The sequence below is a fragment of the Brachionichthys hirsutus genome, unplaced genomic scaffold, assembly GCF_040956055.1.
Source record: "Brachionichthys hirsutus isolate HB-005 unplaced genomic scaffold, CSIRO-AGI_Bhir_v1 contig_913, whole genome shotgun sequence".
NCBI lineage: Eukaryota > Metazoa > Chordata > Actinopteri > Lophiiformes > Brachionichthyidae > Brachionichthys > Brachionichthys hirsutus.
This window is the reverse complement of record NW_027180383.1, coordinates 126,592-132,591: the sequence shown is the minus strand read 5'-3', so window position 1 is coordinate 132,591 and position 6,000 is coordinate 126,592.

Sequence of the window (6,000 nt, the reverse complement as noted above, 5' to 3'; positions counted from 1 at the left end):
GTCCTTGCTAATTAAGTAGATATTTTGAGGGGCAGGATGACAAATCATCCATCATGTTGCCAGCAGATATTGAAACACAGGTCAAGCTTCGGTGCACCCTGCCTTCATTTCCCTGGAAGTTTAGCCCTTGATCATTATTTGGTTTTATATTTGAGCCCCGGCAGTGAGGCGGTCCTTGGAATACACGGCTTATTAGATTTTGCAGGAGGAAACACTCTTCTCCTCCTGCAAACTAAGGATTAAATCGCCCTGCAGGAGAGACCAAATTGCCCATGAATTGATGCGGTACATGGTGTGCCTGGTGCAATGCACACGGTATCAGCACGGATGGGTCCCTTATGGACGAGCTAATGTGGCTTCTTATCAACATTTGATCCAAATTGCATCATGTTCTTTTAATGAGGTTGCGATTCAGCTTGGGGTGTGTTTCCCCGCGGTTGGAGAAATAAGTCAGGAACGTTTAAAACGGGGAAAACACACGCTGCAGATGATGTGCTGCTCTGTGCTCGTATTTGCATCGTTAAAACCAAACCTCTAAGATTAGTTTGAATAAATGCACAAATACAAACTCAACTATTATTATTATATAGTATTTACAGTTTCTCCACACACTGGACTGCATCGCATTTATCAACTGATAAGTGCATTCGGAGAATACGCACACACATTAGTTATTGACCTATACAAGCTGGCTAATGAGGAGCAGGCGCTGGACATCAGCTCATGAGTGTGTGTGTGTGTGTGTGTGTGCGTGTCTTTGAACTGCTGTCCAGAAAGCCACTGAGTGTATGCTGCAGCGATGTTTCTCCCCGCAGCGAACTGACGGTTAGCCTCAGACAGTACGAGGCTCGTTAATGTCACAGGCAGCATGAAGGCAAATGACCAATCGAGCACGGCGTGTTAGAAACAACGCTGATGTCAGCATTGATCAATGTTTCGCACTTCAGAGCTGCATGAAATGTCGAAGCAAACCAGGTCAGCAAAACGGCTGGAAACTTCATATCGACAAAAGCCACCTGTAAACATTGATGCAGCAAACTTTTTAAGCAAACTGATTAAAATTCAGGAGGAATCACATTGTTGACAACAACAACAACAATAATAATAATAATAACTGGGAAAGTACTCAGAGAGCGCAGACCTCCGACAAGCAGCTCATTTCCCTCTTAATTGGATTTTCAATGTAAAAGATTTCATATTATTTTCAAACGTCATTCTGGATCTGATCCGGATGAAATTCGGTGCTGTGATAGATGTCCCCTCCCTCCATGACTGTGTCAAATTCCATAAACATCGTTAATTAATCAACCGAGATATTGAGGAACAGATCTTGAAGCTCCATTGACTGCAGGAGCTCAGAATCCAGGATCTCTTCTGGAACATCACCAAAATGTAATAATCTGTTCCTGATAACATTCCCAACATTTCCTGAAAATGTCATCCAGATCCATCCAGAACATTTTGAGTTATCTTGCCATCTTTCAATATTCATCTTGCAATTACATAACTTCCGCCTCGCCTCGGTGGAGGTAATAAAAAAAAAAAAAAAAAAACTATTACGTGATAACAGCACTGTCCTCGCACAAAGGACGGCCAGCAAGGCGTTTGCAGTACGTCATTATAATATGCAGTACATCTCGGCCCATGGCGCTGCTCCCCTTTGTGCTCCTCCCCGTCCGATTAAACCCACACATGCATGCTCACACACAAAGCGTTGCACCAGAAGGTCAGAGAGGCTTTGTTTTCACTGTGAGGGATGTCAATGCTCTGTCACCCTGAGCCATTTTCAAAGCGTTTCAATACCGAGTTTCTCTGTTATACTGACACTTTGGTCCCAGAAGAACCCTCGGGCTCTCAGGCTAAAACTGTTTCTCTGTACCCATTGTACTCCTGTTGTACTCCTCCGTCTGGATGCATTTGAGAGGGGCAGACTACGGGGACATCTTTTCTGCTCTCTCCTCTTGTTTTTTAACATTTTTGATTTTTTTTTTACAGATGAATGCACCACTTGTGACAAAAGCTATTATTAATTTTTCAAATAGATTTTGAGTCATGTGAATGTAAAGTGTCAGGGAAGGAGAAAAATAAAAATGCTGCAGCCATTTTTCTTTCCGAAGCAATTTTTCATGGATTTTACTTGATAGCTGAGCAGAAGATTTAAAGCGTAAATCGACCATGTTAAATGAGAGGGCTGCGAAAACATGTTCAATGAAGGATGCCGACAAGCATGTATGAAATCTTGCAGAAAATATAATTACAAAAAAAAAAATTGGACCACACTCAAACAATTAAAAGCACAACTAATTTGATTGCAGATTATTACTTTATGTCAACGTTGTTTTGTCCTTGCCCTCAGCTACTTTTACTCAACTGTGATCTCAATGACTGATGCCACTGTAACCTTTCCTCCCCTTCAATATCAGCGACAGCATAATTATCTATTGATCGTGAAGAGCCATTGATGTGTGTCTAATCTCATTGTAATCAGGTGCCCATTCCCTGTCCGTGAATGCTGTCACATAAAATGCTGCTTCATCCGAGGCCGAACTATCCATCCATGCAATTAAAAGAAAAAAAAGCAAAGTGGAGAAAAGTGCTTCTTAACTGTCCTCACGCATCGGCCCCCGATATTGTGCTGACATGACAGGACTGACAGTTTGTTGCTCGAGTTGAAGGGGATTCCTGGTAATTGGTCATGCGTTCCAAGCCCCATTTAACACATGGTATTAACCTCTTCACCAATCGATCCAAATTTGCACCACCTTATTACCTTTTTATTTGACCGGTGTGACAGTCGTCTTTTGTTACGCGACAATCAGCCTCAATAGATTTATTTTTCTGGACCGTCATATTTGTTTTGAAACTTTTAGGAAAAGACTAATTATCCATTCACTTACGATGGTGTAACAGATTAAAGAAGGTGGTGCCATTAGTATAACTATATGGAGACATGTGCTTTGTGCTCTATGGAATACCCCAGATAGTGTTACTCCCTGCCTCGAGCCTTCTGGTGACATTTCCCTGCTTAATTCGAGCATTGCATGACTTTTACTTTGAAAGGTTGGTATCAGACAATGTTCAGTCCCCAAACTCTCATGCGTATCTCTCACATCTACACCGATGACGACATGATAGCTGCGTTAACTTGGTAATATTTGAGCGAAGCATTTATGACCAGCTACAGTTTGCTCCATAAAAACAATAACATTCTGTTTTTCACACACTGATATTTCTTCTGGTAGCGTTTCTATTTTCAACAAAATGCTCATTTCATGATTTATTGTTATTGCGTCTTACGTGACCTGATAGAATTGATTGAGGGCGGGGCTTAATTCCACACACATACAGAGGACTGAACACCGCAAACAGGAGGTGTGAACCTTGTCTATATTAATGTTAAACAATGTGTCGCCTTCTCACGCTGTTATTTTGAGATTTAAAACCTCGATCTGAAAATAATCTCTCCTGATTCACAGTTTGCTTGCCGCCGACACCGCTCTCTGTCTCCATTTATTCTGAATTTGCTGGAACACCGTTCCTGTCTGTCGCTTCCTGTATCCCTCACCGTGAATAGCGGCTTAACAAACAGCAACCAACATATACATTAATGAAGGTAACACTACAGCTTGGCAAAGCCATTCACTTCGGAAGCACAGATGGTTGCTCGGGGCGGCAATCTTAGTGTTGAATGACAATAAAATAAATACCGGAATCATTAAAGTTTAGCCTTGCCCTGTGATGAACTGGCATTTTGTCCAGTGTGTTTGCCGCCTCCTGCCCAGCATCATTAGGAATAGATACCAGCCCCCCTCTGACCATACATGTATTGATAGAGAACATAAATGAATGAATTATTGAACCTTGCCATGAAATTTGGTATGAGTATGTTTTATTTTTTTAAATCACCGAAATTAAAGCAATACAATGGGTCAACAGGCTCATAATCTAAGTTAATATATGAGTCGACACTGTATAAACTGGTTCAAGCCATTACACAGAACTGATAATATTTCAAGGTCAGGCCATGTCGAATGTATATAGCATCACGCCAAATTGCTTCCATCTTTCTAACCCACGCACAAAATCAATCAAAAATGGCATAGGAGTAGAACTGTTTGTATGAATGTCGGCTCAGAGTTGTGCTCGAGAGAGAGAGAGAGAGAGAGAGAGAGAGAGAGAGAGAGAGAGAGAGAGAGAGAGGAGTCCAGCATTCCAACTTTAATGACATCTCTGTTGGTTGCTGTACAAGAACAGGAAGCCCTGAACAACGCTTCGGATAAAGAAGTGCTCACTTTGCATCAATAGTAGGCCAATAAGTTCCTGTAGTTCTCTTGTGTGTGGAGGAATTGGCCATTTAATTCCTGCACAGGAACGGAGTCCCACAATCAGTGGCAGCTCTAGGACCGCTCATTGTAAATGCAGAGTGCACTCTGACTCCACTTGTTCCGTCTTACAGTCGTGACTGCTGCCAATAATTTATTTTGGGAGAGGCAACTGGTCATTATTTCTACTCCGTCTAAAGTCATGGCACGATGTGTGACGTGTGATGACTCATTGAACTCAATTAGGCTCACCAGTGATGCCCCCGCTAGTTTTTTTTTTTTCATCGCCTATATGTATTGATCTCATGGCCACATTGGAATACATGACAGCTAATTGGACTCTATTTCTTTTGAGTTGTTGAAGCCTGTTTCACGTCCTAATTGACTTTGCTTTCATCATTAGTCTGCATTGATTCCAAAAGTCGCCCCGGCTCGACTGTTGGCTTGATATTTGAGGAAGTAGTTTGGACACTTCTCCCTTTTGGACTAATCAATATTTATCAATTCTGAAAATAATGTGGCACTCTGTTCAGTAAATAATCTGTTCAGTGAAGCCACAAGAAAAGAAACTAATATAAATAAACCATTGTCTGCTTCTTTGGCTAATTCAATTTTAAAATCAGTAATGTGTTACAATAAAAGAGAATACATTCCTTCTGTTAGCCACTTTCATTTTCAAACAGCACAAATCATGTACAAAGCAATAAACAATCAACTTCCGGGAAATATTCAAAAATGATTCTTTACTAGAGTTGCAGGTTATAAATTGAGGGGGGAGCTCAACTTCAAACATCAGCGGGTACGTACAATTTATAGTATCTTGCAGCTGAAGGGAGAACGTTAGAGTTAACGCAATTTCCATTGCATGGTCTATTACCGGTGACGTACCGAACCAAAGCACAGTTACAATATTGTTATTTTAAACGTGGATGTGATGCGCAAAATGGTGTTTAGGAGGAAAAAAGGACCCACTTACACAAAGCGAATGATTGCAAATGCCAAGTCTCTTAACTTTCTAGTGTTCATCAAATGTGGATGATGAGATACACCCAACTCAAATCATTCAAATCACCAAGTACGGTATACAAGCAATTATTTTTGTGTGCGCAGTCATGACCTTCCTTTCATCCACAGCAAAACATTTCTGAATCACTCTACTGTATCTTTGAGTGAAACACTTCTTTTCTGAGACCAGCAGAGATAATAAACTGTGCAGAGCAAACTGGACTGCAACCAGAGCAGGTTATGAACATATAAGGACAATAATTAAAATGTCCTACAGTCAACAAAAATATCATCATGGACTGCAGGCTCATGCACATTGTTGAGCCTTCCAGATTATATCCAGATTGACTCAGTGACACCTCGAGCTGCTGACTAGTAAAACAGTAAATTAAAACGTGATCGGGTGAGATCACATCCATAATGTTTTATGGCCGAGTTCTTTGTCCTAATTGTCTTGAGCTAGTAGCACAAACAACAATCAAAAATTATACTGCAGGGGGAAAAAAAAAAAGACAGGAATAACTTAACCACAGGACAATGTACCGCGGAGCCGCTCAGTCAAAAGCAATGGGCTGTGAAATGAGCCGCGCCACATGTGTAGAGGAAGATGCTCTTTTGGTCGACGCGTGTGATTCGGGCAAGGACAGCGAGGGCGCCAACACCTTTGGCTTGA